Here is a 27,850-nt window from a genome sequence, read left to right as displayed (position 1 = left end):
CTCCCCCAGGCACTGGCTCCACCCCCTGCTGGGTGTCTGGACACCTTCATCCCGGACCCTCCGACCTCCAAGTGCGAGGGTCCGGACATCAAAGGGCACCAGCCCTATAACTGAGGCAGCTCCGGAGCAGGAAGGCAGTTGTATCCTGGAGTCGAGAGACACCGAGTGAACTCAACCTTGACGGTCTACTGGCGCTGCCGTAGCCCGCTCTTGTGAATCATCGTCCTGCCTGCTGGCGCTGCCGCGGCCCTCTGCAACAGTCATCTTCCTGGGACCTGCTGGCGCTGCCGCGGCCCGTTGTAACGACCATCCTCACCGGGACCTGCTGGCGCTGCCGCGGACCGTATATCTTCCGGGGACCTGCTGGCGCTGCCGCGGCCCGTTGTAACGACCATCCTCACCGGGACCTGCTGGCGCTGCCGCGGACCGTATATCTTCCGGGGACCTGCTGGCGCTGCCGCGGCCCGTTGTATCGACCATCCACACCGGGACCTGCTGGCGCTGCCGCGGCCCGTACCACCAAGCTCGAGGATTGTGAGCTCATCATCATCTCATCCGAACTACCTGATTGGTAAATAGACTGTCCCGCTACCCCCTTCCCTACCTTGCGAGACTATAATCGAGGGGACCCCTGAGTCCAGACCTCCTTGTACCATCCAACCGTACCTTAAATAAGTGCTTATAAAGAACACTGAACCTTATCCGTGTGTGATATCTGTCTGTGGGGGGGAAGTTACTTGTCTGTACGATCACTGGAGACGGCTCTCCCCGGAGACCTCTCCTCCTGACCCCGGCCGACCCTCCCGGTCCGTCTACCTTTTCTAACATTGGTGGCCAGCGGCGCGATCCGAATCAACGCGTAATCGTACAGAGAGTAGCTCACCCCACGACAAAGCACGATGTCGACCAAAGATAGCAGCTCCACCGAGAAGTTCCAAATGGAGAAATTAGAAGAATACAACCACCGCGAACTGAGACAATTTTGCATAGAACTTGGCATTGCTACCACCGGCCTGAGTACCAAGGATGATCTAAAGCGCGCTCTTGAGTCATGGACAGAAACTGGGGTCGCAGGACCCTCCGACCAAAGCAGCGTCGCACCAGACCAAAACGGCATCACACCAGAGGGGAACGCCACGGCTCCCGAGGAGCGGGGAACGGGCCTCTCGCAGGAGGAGATACGAGAAAGAGACAGAGTCAGATTACACGAATTAGAGATGGCACGACTCAAGATGGATGGGGAACTCAAGTTAGCTGAACAGAAACTCAACCTCGAGCATATGCGGCTTCGAGAGGAACGAGAGGAAAAGCAGAGACAGAGAGAGCTGGAAGAGAAAAAAATAACGCTCGAGCACGAGCGCCGACTGGCGGAAATAGAACTGCGCAAACAGAATAAGGAACTGGGGGTGCCTGAGCGACCACACACCCCGGGGCCAATTGAGAAAAAAGTTCACATCCCCAAGGATGTGGTCCGCGAGTATGTCCGAGAAGACGACATACAACAGTGGTTTAAAGCCTATGAGATCGCAATGACCTCCCACCGGATCGATCGGAGTGATTGGGGAGTCGGCCTTTGGGGGAGATTTATCAACGAGGGTCGCGATGCCCTGCTGCAGCTCCCCGATCACCAAATGTCGTCCTACGACCACATGAAGGCTGCCCTCCTCACCCGCTACGGCCTCACGCCCGAGATGTACCGCCAGAGGTTCAGAGATTGCACCCGGATCCCAGGTACAACTTGGGTAGAGTACGTGAACTATTTCAGCCGGGCCTTCGAGGGTTGGATCAAGGGAAGTCAGGTCACCACCTACGAACAACTCTTCAACCTCATGGTATGGGAGCACCTGTCAAACAACTGTTTCGTCGAGCTCAGGCAGCACCTACTCGACAGTAAGCTGACTGACCCCCGGCAGCTCGCCGCCGAAGCTGACCGATGGGAAAGCACCCGAGGGGGCCGGAGGGGGCCACACGAACAGAACAGAAACAACCAAGGCCAGCACCGTCCTCGGGGAGGAGGAGGGGGCCAGGGGCGAGGGAGAGACGCCTTGCCCGCAGCACCCGTGGCCAACACCCCGGCTCCGGCCGGCCGGGGCAACCCCCCGTTGCGGCCTGGGTACCGAGCCAACGTCACGTGCCACCGGTGCCAGCGACTAGGCCACTACGCCAATGATCCGAACTGCCCGCTAAACCAAACACCCAAGCCCCGCCAGGTAGCTGCCGCCGCCCTAGGGGAAGAGCAATCATCGGAGGGACCCGAAGAGTATGAGCCGGCCCAGCAAGGGTGGGAACCGGCCGCCATGGTCCTGGCATGCTTAGGGGGGAGAGACATGGTTCCGTGGGCCCCCCTACCCGCCAACACCAGGAAATACGGTCAGTGGGTGACCATTAATGGACAGCGAACCGAGGCCTTGCGTGACACAGGCGCCAGTGTAACGGCCGTCCGCTGTCACCTGGTGAAGCCCGAGCAGATCCTACCGAACATTCTCTGCCCCGTCCGCTCGGCAGACAACTCTGAGAGCATGTGTAAGATGGCCTGCGTCCCGTTTGAATGGGGAGGGGTCTCCGGCCTACTGAAGGTGACGGTCCGGGACGATGCCCCCGTGGACTGCCTCCTGGGGAATGACCTCGAGAGTTCCCCGTGGGCCACCGTTGAGAGAAGAGAGCACCTGGGGATGCTGGGCCTCCCGGACTGGGCCTGCATAACCACCCGATCCATGGCCGCCCGTACCGCCCCCCGATCAGAAGAAACCGAATGGCCAGCACCTCCACCCCCGGTTGCCCCTGTAGAGGACAACGGCGAGTCCGACCTACCGGACCCGACTACCGAAGAAGACGCGCCACACCAGGACCTTCCGGATCTGGCTCAGTGGCGGCAAGAAGGGGGGCCCACCCAAGAACAGTTCCGCCAGGAACAAAAGACCTGTCCCTCCCTCGAGGGACTCCGCCAACAAGCCAGCACCCAAAACGCCGGGGGCACCACCGGAACCCACTGGGTCTACTGGGATAACGACCTGCTCTACAGCGAGCAAAGAATCGCCGAGCTGGGGGCCGGTCGAGTTCTGGTGGTACCGCTCCGCTTCCGAGACTTTCTGCTCAACCTGGCCCACGATGTCCCCCTGGCTGGACACCTGGGCCAGGACAAAACGTACAGTCGCCTGGTGACCCACTTTTTTTGGCCGAAAATGAGGAATGACGTCCTGAACCACTGCCGGTCTTGCCCCACATGCCAAGCCAGCGGGAAGAGTGGCCGGAAGCTGAAGGCCCCTCTACAACCCTTCCCTGTGGTCACCACCCCGTTCGAGAGGGTGGGGATAGACATTGTGGGGCCTCTGGACCCCCGCACGGCACAAGGACACAGGTTCATCTTAGTACTGGTGGACCATGCCACCCGCTACCCCGAGGCGGTGCCCCTACGGACCGTGACAGCTCCGGTGGTTGGCCGGGCCCTAATGGGGATCTTCTCCCGGGTAGGCTTCCCCCGAGAAGTCGTCAGCGACCGAGGCACGAACTTTATATCCAAATACATGAAGTCCCTCTGGCAACAATGCGGGGTCACCTACAGATTCACGACCCCCTATCACCCCCAAGGGAACGGACTAGTGGAGCGTTTTAACCGCACCCTCAAGGGGATGATTGGGGGATTGAAAGAGCCCCTCCGTCGCCAGTGGGATGTACTACTCCCGTGCCTCCTCTTCGCCTACCGAGAAGTTCCCCAGAAGTCCCTCGGTTTTAGCCCTTTCGAACTCCTGTACGGGCACCCTGTGCGAGGGCCCCTCAGCCTAGTAAAAGAAGGTTGGGAGATGGCCCCCCTAAAGACCCCTCCAGACGTCTTCAAATACCTCCTGGCCCTACGCAATCAGACCCGGCGCTTCAGAGAGATGGCCAAGGCGAACCTCGAGGCCAGCCAGGAGGACATGAAGAGGTGGTATGATCACAATGCCGCCTCCGTTGAATTCGAGCCTGGACAGCAAGTATGGGTGATGTCCCCCACCGAACCATGTGCCCTGCAAGATAAGTGGACGGGGCCCTTCAAAGTGGTCGAGCGCAAAAGCCCCGTCACTTACCTCATCGACATGGGGTCCTCCCGGAACCCCCTTCGGGTCCTCCACACCAACCGGCTCAAACCACACTTTGTGCGCTCCGAACTGAGCCTCTTGATGGCTACAGACAGTGGCACAGAAGAAGACTCCGAGCCCCTCCCGGATCTCCTGAAGACTCAGGAGAAGGACGGCTCCGTGGACGGGGTCCGGCTCTCTGACGCCCTCACTTCGGAGCAACGCCAGGACTGCCGGGACCTCCTGCTGCAGTTCGCTGCCCTGTTCTCCCTCACCCCCGGGGTCACCCCCTGGTGTTTGCACGACGTAGACACCGGGGACAGTCCCCCTGTCCGGCACCGGGCCTACCGCGTACCAGATCGGGTACGGGCCTGCATACAGGAGGAAGTGGCCAAGATGCTCACGATCGGGGTCATCGAGCCCTCGGACAGTCCCTGGGCCAGTCCGGTTGTACTGGTTCCCAAAGCCGCTGCCCCCGGCACCGCACCTGAACTGAGATTCTGCGTCGACTACCGGGGCTTGAACGATGTCACCCGGACCGACGCTCATCCCATCCCCCGGGCAGACGAGCTGATCGACCGGCTGGGGGCCGCCCGCTACCTTAGTATCTTCGACCTAACGGCGGGCTACTGGCAGATCGGCCTCACACCCAGGGCTCAGGAACGGTCAGCCTTCTCTACCCCCGATGGCCACTATCAATTTAAGGTCATGCCCTTTGGCATGAAGAATGCCCCCGCCACGTTCCAACGCCTTGTGAACCAGGTCTTGGCGGGGCTTGAAGAATTCAGCGCTGCCTACCTGGACGATATCGCTGTATACAGCCGCCACTGGTCCGACCACCTCCGTCACCTCCAAGAGGTCCTACAAGCCCTCCAGCGGGCCGGCCTCACCATTAAGGCCGGCAAGTGCCAGATTGGCCAAGGGTCTGTGACCTACCTTGGGCACCAAGTGGGGAGCGGGCTGGTGGCCCCACTGCAACTTAAGATTGCTGCCATCCAGTCCTGGCAGCCCCCCGTCACCCAGACCGAGGTCCGAGCCTTCTTGGGGCTCACCGGCTACTACCGGCGGTTCGTGAAGGACTACGGCAGCATCGTGGGGCCCCTCACGGGTCTCACATCCAAGAATCAACCGAAGCGGGTCAACTGGACTCCTGAGTGTCAAGCGGCCTTCGAGGAGCTGAAGGCCGCCCTGTGCACCGCCCCGGTGCTCCAGGCCCCCGATTACAGTCGGGAATTTGTGGTGCAGACCGACGCCTCCGCCCACGGCATCGGAGCCGTCCTCTCTCAGTTGAACCCCGAAGGTCATGACCAGCCGGTGGCCTTCATCAGTCGACGTCTCCTGGCCCGAGAACAGCGCTGGAGCACCATCGAGAGGGAGGCCTTCGCAGTGGTGTGGGCCCTCAAAAAGCTCCGACCCTATCTCTTCGGTACCCACTTCCGGGTACAAACCGACCATCGACCCCTGCAATGGCTGATGCAGATGCGGGGGGAGAACCCAAAACTCTTGCGCTGGTCCATTTCCCTGCAGGGAATGGACTTCACCGTGGAGCACCGACCAGGCCAAGACCACGCCAACGCGGATGGCCTGTCCCGCTTTTTCCGCCTCGACGAAGAGAGTCCCCAAGGAGATGGGTGACTCTCCCCGCCTTCAGCTGGGGGGGGACGCATGTTGGACAGGCCTCACAGACGGCTTGCTCCCTCCCCGCTCGACAGGGCCCGGACTCCGGCCCACCTGGCATAACCCCGCGACAAGCACCTGTACTCCGTCTCCCGACGGACCCTTTGCCCTCGGACCCTTACTCATCACAGGGTCCAGCCCCACCGGCTTCCCCGGCCGGGTCAAGCCGCCATCTTGGGCCCTGCACCACGCGGCCGCCTGGCCTCCCCCCGACCCTAAACCCGGGCCTGGCCGGCCCCGACATCCCGGCACCACCATCTACCCAGGAGGTGAGCGGACCACTTGGCAGGTCAATGGGAGAACGAAGTGTCAAGGGCTCTCCCCCGCCAGGTGCCGATCGCCCCCAGCTCCCCCAGGCACTGGCTCCACCCCCTGCTGGGTGTCTGGACACCTTCATCCCGGACCCTCCGACCTCCAAGTGCGAGGGTCCGGACATCAAAGGGCACCAGCCCTATAACTGAGGCAGCTCCGGAGCAGGAAGGCAGTTGTATCCTGGAGTCGAGAGACACCGAGTGAACTCAACCTTGACGGTCTACTGGCGCTGCCGTAGCCCGCTCTTGTGAATCATCGTCCTGCCTGCTGGCGCTGCCGCGGCCCTCTGCAACAGTCATCTTCCTGGGACCTGCTGGCGCTGCCGCGGCCCGTTGTAACGACCATCCTCACCGGGACCTGCTGGCGCTGCCGCGGACCGTATATCTTCCGGGGACCTGCTGGCGCTGCCGCGGCCCGTTGTAATGACCATCCTCACCGGGACCTGCTGGCGCTGCCGCGGACCGTATATCTTCCGGGGACCTGCTGGCGCTGCCGCGGCCCGTTGTATCGACCATCCACACCGGGACCTGCTGGCGCTGCCGCGGCCCGTACCACCAAGCTCGAGGATTGTGAGCTCATCATCATCTCATCCGAACTACCTGATTGGTAAATAGACTGTCCCGCTACCCCCTTCCCTACCTTGCGAGACTATAATCGAGGGGACCCCTGAGTCCAGACCTCCTTGTACCATCCAACCGTACCTTAAATAAGTGCTTATAAAGAACACTGAACCTTATCCGTGTGTGATATCTGTCTGTGGGGGGGAAGTTACTTGTCTGTACGATCACTGGAGACGGCTCTCCCCGGAGACCTCTCCTCCTGACCCCGGCCGACCCTCCCGGTCCGTCTACCTTTTCTAACATCAGCTTCACTGCTTCACTGTTCAAACACCAACGACTTTCTAACAGTATGAGAATGTCCAAGCTCCTACTCTCACATGTGGCTATCCTTCACTACTCCTCCCCAAAAATCAAGTCTTGATTTTCACACATTTTGGATCCTCATTCTCCCGCACTCGGAGCCTCAAAACTCTAAACCTCGGAGTCACAGTCCTGCACCCTGAGCATGGGGGCAGAGATTTACATGCGGAGTCCTGCACCCTGACCATGGGGGCAGAAATCTACACGTAGAGTCCTGCACCCTGAGCATGGGGGCAGAGATCTACATGCACAATCCTGCACCCTGAGCATGGGGGCAGAGATCTACAGATACACACCCCCCCCCCCCAGCCCCTTGAGACCCTCACGGAGAGCAGTGCGCTTACAATTCCCCTGATTGATTGACATGCACAGTACTGCACCCTGACCATAGGGGCAGAGATCTACAAGCATAGTCCTGCACCCTGAGCATGGGGGCAGAAATCTACATGCAAATTTCTGCACCCTGAGCATAGGGGCAGAGATCTACGTGCACAGACTTGCAAAGTGAGCATGGGTCAGAAATCTACATGTGGTGTCCTGCACCCTGAGCATGGGGGCAGAGATCTACAAGCATAGTCCTGCACCCTGAGCGTGGGGGCAGAAATCTACATGCGGTGTTCTGCACCCTGAGCAGAGGGGCAGAAATCTACATGCGGAGTCCAGCACCCTGAGCATAGGGGCGTAAATCTACATGTGGAGTCCTGCACCCTGAGCATGGGGACAGAGATCTACATTCACAATCCTGCACCCTGAGCATGCGGGCAGAGATCTACATGAGGAGTCCTTCACCCTAAGCATAGAGGCATAAATCTACATGCACAGTCCTGTACCCCGAGCATGAGGACAGAAAGCTACATGCACAATCCTGCACCCTTAGCATGGGGGCAGAGATCTATATGCAGAGTCCTGCACCCTGAGCATGGGGACAGAGCTCTACAAGCACGGTCCTGAACCCTGAGCACAGAGGCATAATCTGCATGCACAATCCTGCACCCTGAACATCATGGGGGGAGAGATCTACAAGCACAGACAGTCCTGCACCCTTAGCATAGGGACATATCTACATGCACAATCCTGCATCTTGAGCATGGGGGCAGAGATCTTCATGCACAGTGCTGCACCCTGAGCATAGGGGCAGAGATCTACATGCGGAGTCCTGCACCCTGAGCATAGGGGCAGAGATCTACATGCGGAGTTGTGCACCCCGAGCATGGGGACAGAGATCTACATGTGGAGTCCTGCAACCTGAGCATAGGGGCAGAGATCTACATACACAGTGCTGCACCCTGAGCATAGGGGCAGAGATCTTCATGCACAGTGCTGCACCCTGAACTTAGGGGCAGAGATCTACATGCACAGTCCTGCACCCTGAGCATAGGGGCAGAGATCTACATGAAGAGTCCGGCACCCTGAGCATCGGGCAGATATCTAAATGCACAGTCCTGCACCCGGGGCAGAGATCTACATGCACAATCCTGCACCCTGAGCATAGGGGCAGAGATCTACATGCACAGTCCTGCACCCTGAGCATAGGGGCAGAGATCTACATGCACAGTCCTGCACCCTGAGCATAGGGGCAGAGATCTACATGAAGAGTCCTGCACCCTGAGCATCGGGCAGATATCTAAATGCACAGTCCTGCACCCTGATCATAGGGGCAGAGATCTACATGCACAATCCTGCACCCTGAGCATGGGGACAGGTCTACATGCGGTGTTCTGCACCCTGAGCACCGGGGAAGAGATCTTCATGCACAGTCCTGCAGCCTGAGCATAGGGGCAGAGATCTACATGCACAGTCCTGCACCCTGAGCATAGGGGCAGAGATCTACACGTACAGTCCTGCAGCCTGAGCATAGGGGCAGAGATCTACATACACAGTGCTGCACCCTGAGCATAGGGGCAGAGATCTTCATGCACAGTGCTGCACCCTGAACTTAGGGGCAGAGATCTACACGTACAGTCCTGCACCCTGAGCATAGGGGCAGAGATCTACATGAAGAGTCCGGCACCCTGAGCATCGGGCAGATATTTAAATGCACAGTCCTGCACCCGGGGCAGAGATCTACATGCACAATCCTGCACCCTGAGCATAGGGGCAGAGATCTACATGCACAGTCCTGCACCCTGAGCATAGGGGCAGAGATCTACATGCACAGTCCTGCACCCTGAGCATAGGGGCAGAGATCTACATGAAGAGTCCTGCACCCTGAGCATCGGGCAGATATCTAAATGCACAGTCCTGCACCCTGATCATAGGGGCAGAGATCTACATGCACAATCCTGCACCCTGAGCATGGGGACAGGTCTACATGCGGTGTTCTGCACCCTGAGCACGGGGGAAGAGATCTTCATGCACAGTCCTGCAGCCTGAGCATAGGGGCAGAGATCTACATGCACAGTCCTGCACCCTGAGCATAGGGGCAGAGATCTACACGTACAGTCCTGCACCCTGAGCATAGGGGCAGAGATCTACATGTACAGTCCTGCACCCTGAGCATAGGGGCAGAGGTCTATAAGCACAGTCCTGCACCCTGAGCATGGGGGCAGAGATCTTCATGCACAGTGCTGCACCCTGAGCATAGGGGCAGAGATCTACATGCGGAGTCCTGCACCCTGAGCATAGGGGCAGAGATCTACATGCGGAGTCCTGCAGCCTGAGCATAGGGGCAGAGATCTACATGCACAGTCCTGCACCCTGAGCACAGGGGCAGATATCTACATACACAGTGCTGCACCCTAAGCATAGGGGCAGAGATCTTCATGCACAGTGCTGCACCCTGAACATAGGGGCAGAGATCTACATGCACAATCCTGCACCCTGAGCATGGGGACAGAGATCTACATGCGGTGTTCTGCACACTGAGCAGAGGGGCAGAAATCTACATACACAGTGCTGCACCCTGAGCATAGGGGCAGAGATCTTCGTGCACAGTGCTGCACCCTGAACTTAGGGGCAGAGATCTACATGCAGAGTCCTACACCCTGAGCATGGGGGAAGAGATCTTCATGCACAGTCCTGCACCCTGAGCATAGGAGCAGAGATCTACATGTACAGTCCTGCACCCTGAGCATAGGGGCAGAGATCTACATGTACAGTCCTGCACCCTGAGCATAGGGGCAGAGGTCTATATGCACAGTGCTGCACCCTAAGCATAGGGGCAGAGATCTACATAGGGAGTCGTGCACCCTGAGCATGGGGGCAGAGATCTACATGTACAGTCCTGCACCCTGAGCATAGGGCAGAGATCTACATGCACAGTCCTGCACCCTGAGCATAGGGGCAGAGATCTACATGAAGAGTCCTGCACCCTGAGCATAGGGGCAGAGATCTACATGCACAATCCTGCACCCTGAGCATGGGGACAGATCTACATGTGGTGTTCTGCACCCTGAGCAGAGGGGCAGAAATCTACATGCGGTGTCCTGCACCCTGCAGCATGGGGGAAGAGATCTTCATGCACAGTCCTGCACCGTGAGCATAGGGGCAGAGATCTACATGAAAAGTCCTGCACCCTGAGCATCGGGCAGATATCTAAATGCACAGTCCTGCACCCTGAGCATAGGGGCAGAGATCTATATGCACAATCATGCACCCCGAGCATGGGGACAGATCTACATGCACACTCATGCACCCAGAGCAAAGGGGCCAGGGATCTACATGTACAGTCCTGCATCCTGAGCATGGGGACAGAGATCTACATGCACAGTCCTGCACCCTGAGCATGGGGACAGAGATCTACATGCGGTGTCCTGCACCCTGAGCATGGGGACAGAGATCTACATGCGGTGTCCTGCACCCTGAGCATGGGGACAGAGATCTACATGCGGTGTCCTGCACCCTGAGCATGGGGACAGAGATCTACATGCGGTGTCCTGCAACCTGAGCATGGGGACAGATCTACATGCACAGTCCTACACCCTGAGCATAAGGCAGAGCTCTTCATGCACAGTCCTGCACCCTGAGCATAAGGCAGAGCTCTTCATGCACAGTCCTGCACCCTGATCATGGGGGCAGAGGTTTACATGCGGAGTCCTGCACCCTGAGCATGGGGGTAGAAATCTACATGCAGAGTCCTGCACCCTCAGCATTGGGGCAGAGATCTACATGCACAGTCCGGCACGCTAAGCACGGGGGCAGAGATCTACATGCGGAGTTCTACACCCCGAGCATAGGGGCAGAGATCTTCATGCACAGTCCTGCACCCTGAGCATGGGGTAGGAGGTCTATGTACACAGTGTTCAGTCTCAGCCCAGAGTCAGGATACAAGCGGCAAGAGCTATTTTCAGAGCATTAGACAAGGAAGAATGGTCGGTACGTTCGACAAGAGACTTAAAAGAAGGTGGATCCTACTCTTACACTAGAGTCACTTTTATACCCCACACTGTGGAAATTTGTAGTCAGACATTTTAGTTCCTGTTGTTGTTTTCCCTTTGAGCCAAACTCAGGTGGTTTTGAAACCATGGAAGAGCTGGAGATGAGGGAAAGAACGGAGTAGTGAGTGGGGAGTCACGAGGTAGAAAAGGAAGGTATGAATGAAATCAAATAAAGATGGGCAGAGTATAAGGGGAGAGCATGGAGAAGGGGAAATATAGTAATATATTTATTTTGAGTGCTTGGTGTTGAAAAAAATATGTCCTCTTGACATTTCAAAGAACTTAAGAAGTCCTACGGAGACCAGAAGCCGGGAGGTCTAGAGGAATAGAAATTAAGATGGGCTTGGGAATGTCCCCCACCTCTCCCATCAATGACGAATCTGCATTTAGGAGTGATAGTAAGTAGGGCAATGGATCTTACTTTAAAGGCCTAGTTATGTGATCCTGTGCTGCTTTCTGAGAATTGAAGTGGTCTGCAAGTAGCAACACTGCCTACATTCTCACAACCCAACAATGTCTGAAAATAGGTTACTCCACCTGCGCTGTTATTAAGAGGTAATCACCTACCATGTACGCCACTCTCCTGCTTTGTGGCTGGTTCTCTCCCGCTATATTAAGTAACAAGAAGTACATACCAAATAAATAGATACAACTGTACCTACAATCCCTAATCCGTCTGTCCCACCTCCCTCATCCGGCAAATTCCCCCCTCCAGGCATGACACCAAAAACACTTAGCACCTAAGCCACACTCAAGCTACACCCCCCAAACCAGGCACATCAATAAATGAACGTGGAGCACAAGTTTTCTAACGCTCATGTGTAAACACAGCTACCAATGTAAGGGTAAGATCTAGCATAACATCTATTCGCATAGCTCAATGTTCACCCCCAATTAGTATGCTTTGTGCTACTGTCGTTCAACTCAATGGCACCTTTATTATCAACCTCGAAGGATGAAAGGTTGAGTGGAGCCACTGGGGTTTAAACCAGTGACTCTCTCAGTAGCACTCCAAGACGCATCCGCACACCACGATCCAGCGATTAATTCCCAAACGGCCTGCATAAATCTCCAGCCTGTGGTGGGCTTGTGCCTCAACCTCTCACACTGCTGTTGCACCTCGCGCACACCAGCAAATTGTTCCCAATGGACCTTTCCCACATAACTTTGTTGTAGCATCTCTGACTTTATTCTTGTGGGGTACCCACTGCTTGGGCTACTCTTGCTCAGCTGACAGCTGCCGTTTCAACAGATCGGACCTTTCCACGCTAGACTTTGCCTCACAATACTTATAGGAATCCCTAGACCCCTATGCAAGGTCAATTCCAGAGTCTGTTTTCACAACTAAGCAGCTGGCCTCCTGGTCGGATGCAGGGCTGGATACTGTTGGGGACTGTTTTTAGACAAGTCCCTAATCCCATTTGACAATTTTATGGAGGATTGCGGTCTGCCCCCGGGCCAATTCCTGCATTAGGAGGCCCCGACTCGTACTTTTGCGCAGTTATGGGGTGCTGGTAGAAACGACCGGAGACACACCCGGTGCTTCATGCCTTGTTCACGCTTGGGACAGCGGGGCATTTAGTGAAGTGGTTTTATGTGGCCCTTCAGAAGGCTTTGGTGCGTCCCTTGGTTCGGCTACGTGCCAAGTGGGATGAGATTGGGGGCAGGGTTTTGACGGACGCGGAGGGTTCTCCACTATTCCAACAAACTTTCCCGTAATTCACGGCTTAAATATATTCAGTTTAACTACACACATATGGCTTACATGACTCCGCATCGTCTCAATGTGACATATGGATAGGAGGTTCGTTCCTGTCCCCGATGCTCCCATCCAGACGCGGACTTTGGGATTGTAGAGCTCTGAGGCCTTTCTGGGAGGTGGTGCTTGGTAAGTTAGCTGCAGTATTGGGCAGAAACTTACCTCTCACACTACAGACGCGCATTCTGGGTCTTTTTCCCAGGTCGCCGAAGTGCAAATTAGGGAATAGGCTTATAGACCTGGCGTTGGGACTAGCGAAACGCCGCATTGCCATGGAATGGAAGTCTAATATGGGACCACAACTTGAGACATGGCATAGAGATGTCATTATGTGGGCTGGGGCGGAGAGTAGAGTACTCAGTTGGGAGGAATTTAAAGGTATGAGGAAGCTCCCCATGGCAGTACAGTGGAGAGAAGTGCTGGTGAACTGGGAGAATCCTGAGGGGCAGGGGACAGGTGAGACAGGTTCAGACTCAGATCCAGACCCGGGGCAACACCCAGAAGGGATTTAGACTGCACCACCTATTGCATCTTGGGTGAGTTTGGGAAACTGGTACTCCCTGTTGTCCAGAATAGCATATGGGGGATTGCTTGCTGGCCGCTAATGGCCGAAACGAGACTGCATGATCCGCAGATGTGGACCCCCTCTCCGTGTTGTATTGCATGCCTTCTCCTGTGTTACTTCATTATATAGTACCTACGCCACACGCTTGTATGGATGTCTACGATATATTTCCCCCCTCTGCAAAAGGTCCTTTTTTTTTTGCTTCTTCCTTTCTCTTATGTTTAAATTGGGTTAATTGGTCTCTAATTGGAAATGTTATTGGACAATGGAAGTAGCATTTTGTAAATCAATAATATTATATTGGTACCTTGATCTGTTGGTGGGCACTCAAACTGTGTATTATTGTGCACAAACTATTGTGAAGCATGTACTGAGGACTCTGGTCTAAATCTGGAGGCAACAGATTTCTGCTGGTGTAATGGCTATGCAATACCCCTAACAGGTCCAATGCAATGTATATTGTTAAACAGAATCTCTTTTTTGTTGACCACTTTTATGGACGCTGAAAGATACATTTCAATACTGTATTTTTGCTGCCATTGAATTATCTGAACTTAAGATTGTTTGTTTCCATGTGCGAACAATATTATAAAAACTGCAACATGCCAATAAAGATACTTAAAAAAAATGCAAGGTCTTTTCCATCCTTCTAAGAGTTTGGCTGGCAACACTCCATGAACTTTGGATCTCTCTGACTCCTATTTGGTTCGGATGAGGATCCTTTACTCCTTTTGGGATCGATAAGCCATTGACAATAGGGACTTATGGCAAATTAAATGAAGTAAGTCTACCTGCATGCGATCACTATGGGAAAGGATTGCTCTTGATGTATTTCCCCTAGATGATTTTAATGTTTTAAAATATTTTTATTATTTATTAAATTTTAATCGTTGGACTGTTGATCAAATTTTATGAATTGATTTTTCATGTTATTGTGTCTTTCATGATTGAAAAAAATCGAAATAAAGACTAATTGAACTGAACTGTATTTCCCCTGCTCTCCACATAATATTTCACTTTCTCACTTCATTTTGTGATGACCGAAGAACAGAGCCCCTGTACTTTAGTGTTTAATTTGTTGCACCTTCAAATGTCTCATATTTAAGGTTTATCTTTGTTAATTAAACATTATACACGAAATACACACTGCTAATAAGAGATGGTGCAACGACTAAAACTGCTGTATTTGGAATTGAGGAACCAGAGTCGAATCCTGGCCTGGGCTCAACATCCTGTAATTCTGGGCCAATCACGTGATGTCCCCGCGCTCGTAAAAGAGAAGAGTCAATGTGTAACTAATCTGGGTCTGTTGTAAGGTGCTCTAAGGCTATCGGGACAAGTTCGCATGTACTAAAAAAAAACACAACTATATTCCAGCCAGGCACTCGCCCACATCGCGCAACCAATGAACTAATGAACCTCGGCTCTCGTGAGGTGTGAAGTGTTAAAACTGTAACTGCAATACAATCCAGCTCTCTGCAACTGGGTCTCCGCTGCACTACTGACGGCTGTGCCACTGCACGGGTCTCAAAAGAGATCCCCCGTGCCTTCACTCTCCCGCGTGAGCGCTCCAAAGACCGAACAGGTTGTCCTTCTGCACCTTTAGAATTATATACAGCGCTACGTACTGCCCACCCATTCTAAGCACTGTAAATAACGTATCAAAACAAGGTTTGGCAAAGCCAATAGGTCTCGGAAGGGTGGGAGCGTTTACTACAAGTGACACGGACAATGGGTTTACTAATTACTAAAAGCACACAGTCCATCCACCATCCTAAGCATCGTAAATAAAAGAGGTTACAGATAGACCCTGCTTCTCGCCCTTTTTCCCCACGGCCATTGTTCAGCGGCCCCTAGGGGTTCGGCACGGAGTCACTCTGCTGGAGTACTGCACCGCCAGTACAGGACTGCAGCTGTGGTTTCTTTCCCACTGGTCTCGCCTCACTGGCGTTATCTGCCGGTATGTCTGCTTAGATCAAAACTGGTTCTAGAAGTGCTAATTGGAAAGCCCACCCACCGTTTATAAAGATTTCAACCCGGGACTTTTATACCGCAAACATGAGGTTTTTTTTGTCTGACCGGGGGCCACCAATGGCCTCCTGCCCTGACCCGTGCCCCCACTACACTTGAGCAGCCGCATCTGTGGACAAAGACCGTCTGGAAAAGCAGCAAGCAACACTAAACCTCTTGGAGCCCCTCCCCTGAACGTATCCCCCCCAGCAGATGACGCCACAGCCCCGTATATGGCGGCGAGAGGACACAATCAGTGGCATAACGAAACTTGAGGGCCCCCCTGCAAGCCAAGGTACATGGAGGGGCCCGCTCCAGATTTTATCAGGCGCTCTCAGGCCAGAGTTTTGTGCGGAGGGGGCAGGGGGGGCATGCAGCTCACCCCCCGCCCACCCCCCGCACCGTACTGCGGGAGCCTGTGTTACGCCCCCGCCTGTAGTTAGATCGGCGTACTACTCTCACCTCTAGTGCAGGTACCAGCCGCGCTCCTGCACCCGTACAGTGCCTGTCAATGCCCCGCCGGGCTTGCTTTTATCTACAGCGTTCACCTTTGCACCCGTCTGCCATGCCAGCCCCTCTGTGGGTAGCACAACTTCTGTCCTACTTTTCAAAAGCAGGACGTCACTGTACTTTACAACATCACACCGACGTTATTTCTCACAGGGATTTTCTCAGGGGAACAAAAAAACCAAAGCAGGGGTGTGCTGACGCCAACCGGTGTCCATGTCCTTAAACGAACAGCCCACTGCAGGCCTCTCAGCGGCAGCGGCCTACGACGAAACCCGAGGAGGGTGAGCAACACTGCACCCTTCCCGCCAACCACGAGGCCAGGAATGGAGCCATAGGGTTTAAAATACAACCACATATTTTAATTTCAAAGCCGTCGGGCAGAAACAGGGCAGAGCAAGCGAAGGGTTTGTTTTTTTGGAGCATATGGTAATGCCAGAGCTGCATACCTTAAATATATTCATAACGTATTAATTAGATTTGCCACTGGGAACTTCAAAGATGCCGCCAAAAAACATAAGAACATATATAGTGATTTCTGCTTGTAATGTACTTATTTATAAGCACACGCTATATTGGAGTGTGCAATTGGTATTCGTTAATGTCTCTGTTCTAGATACAATCTCGGTGCAACTTGTAAGTCCCAGATTTGAGTCTCGACAGACCCACTCAGCTGTTCATCCTGCCATGGTAAGGAATCCTGGGTCAGGAGGTCCCCCAAAGCTTGTGTTCTGTGCACCTCATGCTTGAGGGGCTCCAGTCTAGTTATTCAAGTGAATTGTTCTCTGTGAAGCGCTGCGCTGTAACCTGGCTCCAAATCAGCACCCAACAAAAAGCAATACCAAGACCGCCTGCTAAGACCACCTGGCTCCTGCCCATGGCCCAGCGCCCTTCTACCCTACCCTCAATATCTCAGTGCCTACCATGTCTGGGCAAACCCACACCGGTCCCTCTGATTGCAGTACGCAACACAGCAAGACAACTTGCAGCGTTGCGTCAACTGGATAGGGCAGGAATGGGCCATACCCATCAAGACATGGCACATTCCTATTCTCTAGCTGTGTGCTGGCTAGCGCCAACGCAAGCACCCTTGAGCCAAGGCTAGACAAGCAAGGACTTACCAGCTCTGCGCCTCAGCTCCTCTTTTGGCGTCTCCATGTATTGGGGGAGGGGAAGAAGAGAGGCTGGCGAAATCACCTCTCGTTTCTAACCTGGAGAGGAATAGGTCAGGGCAATCAATCAATCAATCATAGCATTTTTAAAGCGCACTACATATCTGTGAGGGTCTCAAGGCGCTGGGGGGAGGAGGGGAATGCTGCTACTGTTCGAAGAGCCAGGTCTTGAGGAGTCTCCTGAAGGTTAGAAGGTCTTTGGTCTGCCGTACGCGGATGGGGAGGGTGTTCCACGTCTTGGCGGCGAGGTGGGAGAATGATCTGCCGCTGGCGGTCAATCTTCGGATGCGGGGGACAGTGGCGAGGGCGTGATCTGCGGAGCGGAGTTGGCGGGCGGGGGGGGGGGTGTAGAGGCAGAGTCGTCTGTTGAGGTACGCTGGTCCGGTGTCGTGGAGTGCCTTGTGTGCGTGGGTGAGGAGCTTGAAGGTTATCCTCTTGTTGATGGGGAGGGCACAATACTCCAAAGCGCTTCTTTCCTCAGTGGCAGGCCTATGCTTGTTGTACCTCAGTGGCAGGCCTCTGCCTGTTGCAAATTACCCAGTGGCAGGCCTGTGCCTGTTGCACCTTACCCAGTGGCAGGCCTGTGCTGGTTGTACCTCAGTGGCAGGCCTGTGCCTGTTGAACCTTACCCAGTGGCAGGCCTGTGCTTGCTGTACCTCAGTGGCAGGCTTCTGCCTGTTGCACCTTACCCAGTGGCAGGCTTGTGCTTGTTGTACCTCAGTGGCAGGCCGCTGCCGTTTTCACTTTACCCAGTGGCAGGCCTGTGCCTGTTGCACCTTACCCAGTGGCAGGCCTGTGCTGGTTGTACCTAAGTGGCAGGCTTCTGCCTGTTGCACCTTACCCAGTGGCAGGCTTGTGCTTGTTGTACCTCAGTGGCAGGCCTCTGCCGTTTTCACTTTACCCAGTGGCAGGCCTGTGCCTGTTGCACCTTACCCAGTGGCAGGCCTGTGCTGGTTGTACCTAAGTGGCAGGCCTGTGCCTGTTGAACCTTACCCAGTGGCAGGTCTGTGCTTGCTGTACCTCAGTGGCAGGCCTCTGCCTGTTGCACCTTACCCAGTGGCAGGCTTGTGCTTGTTGTACCTCAGTGGCAAGCATCTGCAGATTGCACTTTACCCAGTGGCAGGCCTGTGCTTGTTGCACCTTACCCAGTGGCAGGCCTGTGCTTGTTGCACCTTACCCAGTGGCAGGCCTGTGCCTGTTGCACCTTACCCAGCGCCAGGCCCGTGCGTGTTGCACCTTACCCAGCGTCAGGCCCGTGCTTGTTGTACCTTACCTTGTGACAGGCCCGTGCTTTATGCACCTTACCCAGCATCAGGCCTGTGCTTGTTCACCTTACCCAGTGGTAGGCCTGTGCCTGTTGCACCTTACCAAGAGGCAGGCCTGTGCTTGTTAAACCTTACCCAGAGACAGGCCTGTGCCTGTTGCACCTTACCCAGAGGCATCCCGGTGCTTTATGCATTCTTCCCTTTGGCAAGCCAGTTACTGCTGCATCCTCCCCATTGACAAGATTGTGCCAGCTGTACCCTCCCTATTGACAGGATTGTGTTAGCTGTACACACCCCATTGACAGGATTGTGCCAGCTGTACCCTCCCCATTGACATGATTATGCTAGCTGTACACTCCCCAGTGGCAGGATTGTGCTAGCTGTACCCTCCCCATTGACATGATTATGCTAGCTGTACACTCCCCAGTGGCAGGATTGTGCTAGTTGTACCCTCCTCATTGACAGGATTGTGCTAGCTGTACCCTCTCCAATGGCAGGATTGTGCTAGCTGTACCCTCCCCAGTGGCAGGCAAGTACCTCCTTCACTCTCAACACTAACAGGCTAGTGCTTCATGCGCCCTGCCTAGTGGAAGACTACTGCTTCAGTGCAGCCTCCCCAGTGGTAGACCACTGGTTTCTTCACCCTCTCCGGAGGCAGACCAGTGCTTCATGCACTGGAATTATGCGGGAGCAGAGAAAGGAATTATGCAGCAGGGTTAACTAAATTATGTGACCAGAAAAGACAAATTGTGTGGCGTATCAGAGCATATTGTGGGAGTATTACTTCACTATTTTTACAATGTTAACACTGTCTGGGCAGAGGCTGCACCACATTAGTATCAGATTAGCATCTAAATGCATCAATCAGCAAAAGAAAGGTGACCTGTCACTGAGCGATAAAGGCCTGCCGCTGCGCAGCCACATAGGTGGCAGCATTTGTAGTAACGTTTGAACCAGGAACATTTTTTTTGCTAAAATTTGCATATTATGTAGAAGAGAATAGATTATGTGGCAAATGCGTCCAATCCATAATTATGCGGAAAGAACAAGTTAGGTGTAACGCTTTTTCTGATGGATACAGTATATCTGCCTGTGGATTCCTCACCTTTTGAATTACCCCTTGTATAGCATTCCACGGAAACTTTTCTCCATAGTTCTCCCACGTCAACGAGGACGTCACAATGGATCGGCTCTACTCGCAGCATCATCGGAGCCATAAGAAGACCTCATGGGCGTGCGGACATCAGTTCCCTTTTTTCCGCGCCATCGATGTGCAACCGTTTTTCCAGGACACTCATTTCTTAGTAGTTTAACATTGTTACAGACATGCAGGGGTAATTCAAAAGGTGAGGAATTCACAGGCAGACGTATCCATCAGAAACACCGCAGCCGCACAACACCAATGAACTACCTAATGAAAAGTAAGTGCTTGGTGCACCCTCCCCAGGGAAGGCCAGTGCTTCACGCATCGTCTCCTTCGCTTCTTGCCTCATCTGTTTTGGCAGGCCAGAGCTTCATGCAACCTACAGTGGCAGGACTATGCTTCATTCACCCTCTCCAGTGGCAGGTCAGTGCTTCCATAACCCTCCCCAGCAGCAGCACACATTTGCTTTGTTCACCCTCCACAGTACCAGTTTTGTGCAGTCCTTTGCTTCATACATCCTCTCTAGCGGCAGGTTTCTGCTTCATGCACCGCCCCAATCCTCTGTCGCCGCCTCCCACCACCCCACCCCACCCCACGTCAGGCCAGTGATTCCTGCACCTTCCCCAATGGCAGGAAAATGCTTCATGAACCCTCCCAGTGGCAAGACAGTGCTTTCCCACACGCACATTCCTCAATGGCAAGCAAGTGCTTTATGCACCTTTCCCAATGGCAGGCAAGTGCTTCATGCACCTTCCCCAATGGCAGGTAAGTTCATGCACCTTCCCCAATGGCCGGCAAGTGCTTCATGCACCTTCCCCAATGGCCGGCAAGTGCTTCATGCACCTTCCCCAATGGTCGGCAAGTGCTTCATGCACCTTCCCCAATGGTCGGCAAGTTCATGCACCTTCCCCAATGGCCGGCAAGTTCATGCATGCACCTTCCCCAATGGCAGGCAAGTGCTTCATGCACCTTCCCCAATGGCAGGCAAGTGCTTCATGCACCTTCCCCAATGGCAGGTAAGTTCATGCACCTTCCCCAATGGCCGGCAAGTGCTTCATACACCTTCCCCAATGGCAGGTAAGTTCATGCACCTTTCCCAATGGCAGGCAAGTGCTTCATGCACCTTCCTTAATGGCAGACAAGTGCTTCATGCACCTTCCTAAATAGCAGGCAAGTGCTTCATGCACCTTCAGGTAGCGGGCCTGTGCTTCCTGTGCGCTCTCCAGTGGTAGGTGAGTGATTCTAGTGCTCTCTGGTGGTAGGACAGTGCTTCCTGTGCTCTCTCCAGTGGTGACCTGTGACATCGTGTCCCTTTACACCAGTATTCCCCAGATACCTGCTTTGGCTGTGATTAGTGAAGCTCTTGACACACTACCATCCCCGATGAGAGTACCAACAGAGTTTATAATCTCACTCTTGACGATTGCTATGAATAAGAATTTCTTTGTTTTCCAAGGAGAATACTACGTCCAAACTAAGGGCGTAGCCATGGGAGCAGCCTTTGCTCCAGATTTAGCAATAATCTATATGGATCACTTTGAACGGTCGTTCATCTTCAATAACAATCCATTCTCTAGCAAGATTGATTTGTGGAGACGTTACATCGACGATATTCTCATGATTTGGAATGGGGATGCGGTTGATCTGGCGAACTTTCATGAGTGGCTTAATCATTGCAACGATAACATTCAGTTCACCATACACTCCGATGCCAATGAACTTGCTTTCCTGGATATCAAGATTTACAGTGAGGACAACAAACTCCACACAACACTGTATCGCAAACCTGCCGAACGAAATTCCCTACTAAGATACAACAGCCACCATCCGCGTGGCCTAAGGGATAATTTACCTTTTGGTCAGTTTTTGAGGATCCGCAGAAACTGCACCAAAAAGGATGACTATTTCAAAGAATCTGAAGATCTCAGTAACCGATTAACCACTAGGGGTTACCCGAGGAGGCTGATCAAGAAAGCACGCAAGAGGGCTTGGTATAACCCGAGAGAAACTCTCTTAACACCCAAGGTCAGACAAGACTCGTCTTTGCAGAGAATGATTTGTGTTACTACATTTTCAACACGAAGCAACGCAATCAAGAAAGTGATTAATCAACACTGGAAACTGGTAGCCGATGACATCGACCAACACACTCCACCTATGCATTCTTTCAAGAAAGCCAGAAGTGTGAAGGACTATGTAGTTCAGTCTTTCCTTGAAACAACAACAGCACCAACCATCCAAGAACTTTGGAGCCTGCCTCCAGTGATGGGGCATTTTAAGTGTGGTCATTGTAAGGCCTGTGAAACAACAGTTACGACAAAAATGTTCTGCTACAAAGAACATTCGATCACTTTGAGCTCGTTTACCAATTGTAACTCTACTCATGTAATCTATGGCATCAGTTGCCCATGTGGACTCCTCTACATTGGACAGACACAACAGAAAGTCAAGTCCCGCATTCTGCAACACCACAGCCGTATCCGGTGTAATGTAGTGGGTGCACCCCTTGTTGAACACTGTGTCATAAAGAATCACAAGCCTGATGATCTTAAATGGTTGGTGTTAGAAAAGGTAAAAGTGGGCCCCAGAGGCGGCAATCTATCAGCTATTCTAAATGTAAGAGAATCTAAATGGATGACTAAATTGGACACTGTAATTAATGGATTGAATGAACTCGATGGTAGCTACGCCCAGCTAGCAGTCCTTCGAATTTAACTTCATTGTTTTTTTTACGGATTTGTAACCTTTTCCTGAATCGCCTCCTAACCCCTGAATGAAAACCCCCCTTTTAATCATTGGTTGTCATTTAACACTAATGAGTACTTAGTTCATTTACTTTCTGTACGAACTATTTACCCATCTGGTTTGACAATATGTAAAACTTTACTCGACATTTGTTAATGTTTGACTGTTATATATACACTGCATATGGACAACTTATATTGTTTTCTGCCTTCACGAGTATATATATACACTTAGCTCATGTTTGATGGTTTCATTTGAATCACACTAGGTCAATCTTTTACCATTTAGAGGAATATGCCAACCACGGAACTTTGTCCACCGCTCCCGGTAATCTTCCAACCAAAGTCTTTTTTCCATTACGTTAAGCCACCGGCATTTAGCGCCAGCACAATAACGGAGATCACGTGATGATCTCGCGTCTTAAGTAAACCTACGATCACTCGGCTCGCTTTCCCTTCATCCTTCACACGGGACCGGAGAAGCAGGGTAAGAGCATCCTTGTAGCTCCCCGTTAACTGATTGTTGCATTACTTTGTGCAGTTTGTCCGTTTATTCTCCTGACAACTGTACTGTTTTCCCTTATTTGCTGCGTTGCCCTTAGATTTAAGCCGCTTACCAATACATTTTATTAATTCACTGGTCAACACGGTCCTTTGTCCTACTATCCTCAGTGACTGGACCGGTTGGGTATTCTTTAGCATACTTAAGGACCCTCGGGTCACATTTTTCAGATCACGATACCTTCGTGATTTTGCTGGCCACGCGCGTATTAATGGCACGTTCCTTGCTCCACGTAGCTGGACCCCTGTGCCTTCATTCATGCTTTGTGATTTATGCAGGTCCTTTCTGACGTCTGGTTGTTTAATCCTCTCCCTCCCTCCCCTCCTTTTTAGATTAATTTCTTGGCGGCGAATTAGTGGCGACTAGTCCCCCAACTGCCTTGTCCATAATGAATTGGATTTCTTTCCGGGAGTGCTGAATATTGAGAGCCTCCTGATTTAACTCGACAGAAAAGCCTTTCTGCGACATAGTAAGTTATGCGCCTAATCGTGGAGCGCCTTTGTTTGGTAATTTATCTCCACTCTATCCACTAACTTACCTATTCGATTTTAGGTGGATACCTTTTTTCCCGCTTCTGTCGTTACCTTCGGGGAGTTTGATACCCTCCACCTTTGACGATCCTTTGACGTCTTAGAGTCCTGTCTTCTGACAGATAGGGTAACCTTTTTTTATAACTATTGCAATTAATTTCTTTCCCGTTTTTATAGATCTATTAGCCTTACGCTCGTTCAATTTTGTTTTTTAGGTGCCCACACCCACCCCCCCTTCCACTTGCACCCCAGTCCTGATGAAGACCCCATCCCGTAAGGTCGCAATGAGTACCTACATGCCTTAAGGGGTCGAAACGTCGACACAACATCTTTGCCAATATTATCACCAGTTCAGGATGTACTGTGATCTTCTTCATATATATGGCTTCTCTTAGAATTGTAGATATTTGAATCATGATTTGATCTGAATTTAAATACGGCAGAGATTTAATTTTGCCGATTAATTTGATTGTGTTCTTAATGCATCTATTTTTTGTATTCACTTCCTTCCAAATCCTACACTTTATCACTCACCTCCTGACTCCTCCTCCTCTTTTCTGGGCACTGTTATGATACCAAAAATGTTGTCTGTACTATGGAACTCAGTAATAACAAATTATAAGTGTTCAATGTGATTAAATAGGCATTTGAACCTCCTTAAAAGGTTTCTTGGTACATTGTTTTTCTAAATGCTTTGTATTGAATGATTCTGTATGCTGGGACCACTGTTCTCATACTGCTCTATACCCAGGTCCCAGTGACTTTATATGGGTTTACCCTTCATTTTGACCTCTCCAGTGGTAGGCGAGTGCTTCTTGTGCTCTCTGGTGGTAGGACAGTGCTTCCTGTACTCTCTCCAGTGGTAGGCGAGTGCTTCCAGTGCTCTCTCCAGTGGTAGGACGGTGCTTCATACACCTTCTCTGGTGGCAGACGAGTGCCTCGTGCATCCTCTCCAGTGGGATGCCTATGTTTCACGCGCACTCTCCAGTGAGAAGCCTATTCTTCATGCACCCTCTTCAGTGGCAGGCCAGAGCTTCGGGTACTCACTAGCTGCAGATGAATACTTCATGTGCACTTTTCAGTAGCAGGTCAGAGGTTCCTGGTGAAAGGCCTGTGCTTCCTGTACCATCTCCAGTGGCAGACTAGAGCTTCATGCACTCTCTTCAGTGGCAGCTCAGTGCCTCATGCATCCTCTCCAGGGGTGGCTGAGTGCCTCATGCACCCTCTCCAGTTGGAAGCCTATTCTTCATGTGCCCTCTCCAGTGAGAGGCCTATTTTTCATGCGCCTTCTCTAGTGGTAGTCCCGTGCTTCATGCACACTATCCAGTGGCAGGCCAGTGCTTCATTTAACTTCTCCAGTGGCAATTTAATGCTTCATGTGCCCTTCCCAGTGCCCGCTCAGTCCCTCATGCATCCTCTCCAGTGGGAGGCCTATGTTTCATGCGCCCTCTCCAGTGGGATTCCCATGCATCATGCACCTTCTCTAGTTGGAGCCTTATGCTGAATGGGCCCTCTCCAGTGGCAGATGAATGCTTCAGGTGCACTCTCCAGTGGCAGGCCAGTGCTTCATATAACTTGTCCAGTGGCAGGCCAGAACTTCGTGTACCCACCATAGCGGCAGGCCAGTGCTTTGTGCACCACTTTTTAGGTCTCGCCTACGCAGCGCGCTTGCGCTGCATAGGAGGACCTTTAGCAGTCTTTCTACTCTTTTTCGAAGCACATACTCGTGGCGGCATACACCTTGCGGGAGAGCGCAGGGGCCCGCCACAAGCACGAGAATGTGCTTCCAAAAAGAGCAGACTGCTTTCCCAAGCGCATGCTCCTCTCTCCTCGCCCACACGTTCCCGCCACTCACTCGCGCCGCCCTCTCTGTCTCGCGTCTGCTCAACTTACTCAACGCCAGTGGCAACACCCACACGCTGCTCGATCAATGGGAACTACCACAAAAAAAGGCGCGAGGCATTAAGTTAAACACAGTAATATATCTCACAATGCACATCTTACAGAAAGCTATCTGGGCGCAAACCAATCTATCCGCACGTGAATCCATCATGTCCTCTCCGGCGAAAAATGTGAGATATGTGTATTGGTCAATCTGGCGCACATTATTCAGCCTATGGTGATGTAATGACGTTTTCTGTGCTTACTTCTATAATGCATAACTTAATCGTCTTCCTCCAATGACTGGTCCCTTTCTGTGGTTAAAGCAGGAACTATATGATAACATGAAACTGAATGATCCAGCACTACTACTCAAATAGCTTGCTGGAAAGGGGGCACTAACTGGCAATAACGGCCTGGTTTCCACAATGCTGAAGTTTGTGATGTCATAACGCCCCACAGGCCATTCGGCATGTCTCTCAAAAATGTTTCCTCTGCTACCTAACTCTTCTGAAGATAGCCATTGTAGCCCCGCACGTGCCTGGTAACCGAGATAGCTTATCAAGTACATTTTGCAAAAGCACACCGCCATGTTGGCTTTTGCTTTTTTTGTTGTTTTGTTTTTTTAAACCAGAGTAAGTTGAATCCCTGATGCTCCCAGGTATGTTTATAATACATTAGTGCATGTTTTTGATACAATTTTCATTGAGATTTCATAGAAACTGTTTTATTTTACCTTTGTGTTATTCGAGCGACGCTCGCCAGGCACCCCCTTGACCTTTGACCCCCCCGCGCAGCCGAGGTCAGCGCTGACGCGGGAGAGGGAAACCAGGTGCAGGCGCCAATCTCCGCCCACGGGTAATCACTCCCATTTTTAACCACACCCCCTCTGACTACATAAACGCGCTGAATACGAGCGGCGTTCAGATCCTAGTTAACTCCTGAGGCACAGCCGGGAGACTTTAGCTGTTTGGCTTTTTAAAATCCAAAATTTTGTCACTGTGTTATTTTACCTTTGTGTTCTTCGAGCGACGCTCGCCAGGCACCCCCTTGACCTTTGACCCCCTCCGCGCAGCCGAGGTCAGCGCTGACGCGGGAGAGGGAAACCAGGTGCAGGACACGCCTCTGTGTCAGAGACCACACCTCCATTCTCCTTATAAAACAATGTGTTTACACCGGACGCGCAGCGGACGGGCGCAGCGGGCGCGCCGAAGGCAAGCCCGTCTGGGCCCGTCCGGGCCCGGACGGCCCTAGGCCCGGGCACTATGCCCAATTGTCCTAGGCACTGCCTCACTTATACCCGGGACATGCTTCTGGCACTGAATCCGCGTAAACACTCCACCTGTAATTACCTCTATACTGGTGATAACTCCTTTACCTGCTGTAGTCTCTGCAACCCGCCCTGCGCTGAGACAGAACGCCATGGCCCACATTTTGGCCTCCTCAACTGTAGGTCGCTTGTCAAACATGCCCACGAGATAAACCTTCTTATTTTAGATCACGCCATTGACATTCTGTTTCTCACAGAAACATGGCTTACGTCTAACAACGGCTCTGATATTGTTAATGCCCTCCCTCCCGGCCACCAAATCTGCTCATTGAATAGACCGTGTGGCAGAGGAGGTGGATTAGCCATAATCTACAAAGATCACCTCATTTGCAGAATCGATGATGGCAATATTAAAGACTGCGAAAGTTGCCATTTCACCATACAAATCTCGCCAGAAACGTCTCTGTCTGGGTTGCTTGTATACCGCCCCCCAGGCCCGCTTGCCGAGTTCCCCAGCAGGTTCATTGACTATGTCACTCTTAAGGCAACGACTTCTTCTAACTTCCTTTTATTAGGAGACTTCCATCTACACTTTTTGGATCCAACTGACACCCCCGCAGCCGAACTGCTGCTGGACCGCTCTTCCTTGCTTAATGAATTTACAGGCCACCCATGACAAAGGCCAGTTACTGGATCCGATTTTCACAAACATTCATGACCTTAAAACCCGCGTGCCCCTCCCTCTTCCTTGGACAGACCATTTCCTGATCCCCATTGACTGGCCCCTTGATACTTCCCCACCCCAACTGCCTAAAATCAGAACCTTCATCAGGCGTTGGCACAAACTTGTACCAGAAGAATGGGCATCCAAACTCAGGGAATCCACCCCTTCCCCCACTCATAACCCCATAACTGCCGACATTGAATTTAATGCCTGGCTCACCCAATCATTGGACTGCCTCCTACCTCGATCTAGCACTCTTAAACGAGCCAAGAGAGTCAACCCTTCCCCCTGGTACACCCCTGAACTGAATGTTCTTCGGAAGGAATGCAAGAGGACGGAACGCGCATGGAGGAAGGATAAGTCAGCAGATAAGAAAG

The 27,850-nt window shown here is 52.5% G+C and overlaps 1 protein-coding gene across 4 annotated transcripts in view; it reads right to left on the bottom strand.

The window, feature by feature from the left end:
• Nucleotides 1–27,850, bottom strand: part of ENTPD5 (ectonucleoside triphosphate diphosphohydrolase 5 (inactive)) — a 407,636-nt gene that overhangs the window by 214,005 nt on the left and 165,781 nt on the right. The window contains exon 1 of one of the 4 annotated variants that reach the window (XM_085626779.1): nt 16,137–16,300. The exons of the other annotated variants lie outside the window; for them this stretch is intronic. The gene's annotated coding sequence lies outside the window, so the exon portion shown is untranslated. Of the gene's footprint in view, nt 1–16,136; nt 16,301–27,850 lie in introns of those variants that run through there. 4 annotated transcript variants of the gene reach the window in all.

Source organism: Triturus cristatus, chromosome 9 (genome assembly GCF_964204655.1).
Source record: "Triturus cristatus chromosome 9, aTriCri1.1, whole genome shotgun sequence".
NCBI lineage: Eukaryota > Metazoa > Chordata > Amphibia > Caudata > Salamandridae > Triturus > Triturus cristatus.
The sequence above is the reverse complement of the archived record's forward strand: the minus strand, read 5'-3'. Positions and strand labels throughout refer to the sequence as shown.